The sequence below is a fragment of the Eimeria mitis genome, genomic scaffold, assembly GCF_000499745.2.
Source record: "Eimeria mitis Houghton genomic scaffold, Emh_scaff579, whole genome shotgun sequence".
Taxonomy (NCBI): Eukaryota; Apicomplexa; class Conoidasida; order Eucoccidiorida; family Eimeriidae; genus Eimeria; species Eimeria mitis.
In genome coordinates, this window is record NW_013574034.1 from 5,890 (window position 1) to 6,446 (window position 557).

The window sequence follows — 557 nt, forward strand, 5'->3', positions numbered from 1 at the left end:
TTATTTTGTCTCTGTTTTTGTCTCCTCTTTTTTTTTCTCTTTTTTTTATTTTTCTTTTTTCTTTTTTGTTTCTTTTTTTCTCCTTTTGTCTCCTTCTTGTCTCCATTTTTTTTTTATTTTTTTTATTTTTTTTTATTTTTGTTTCTTTTTTGCATCTTTTTGTCTCTTTTTCTTTTTTATTTTGTCTCTGTTGTTGTCCCCTTTTTTTCTTTTTTTTTCTTTCTTTTTTCTTTTTTTCTTTTTTGTTTCTTTTTGTCTCCTTTTTGTTTCCTTTTTGTCTCATCTTTTGTCTCCTTTTTTATTTTTTTTATTTTTTTTTAATCTGTTTTTTATTTTTTGTCTCTTTTTGTCTCTTTTCCTTTTTGCTTTTGTCTCCTTTTTGTTTCCTTTTGTCTCCTTTCTATCTCTTTCTTTCTCTGTGTCTCCTTTCTATATATATTTACATTTACATATTTATATATTTATATATTTATACTTACATATTTAAATATATATATACATATACATATATATATATATATATATATATATATATATATATATATATATATATATAT

The 557-nt window shown here is 19.6% G+C and overlaps 1 protein-coding gene across 1 annotated transcript in view; it reads left to right on the forward strand.

The window, feature by feature from the left end:
* EMH_0016780 (Atypical MEK-related kinase (incomplete catalytic triad), putative) overlaps positions 1–557 on the forward strand; it is a gene marked incomplete at both ends in the record, with an annotated part of 5,104 nt that overhangs the window by 2,379 nt on the left and 2,168 nt on the right. The window lies entirely within an intron of this gene.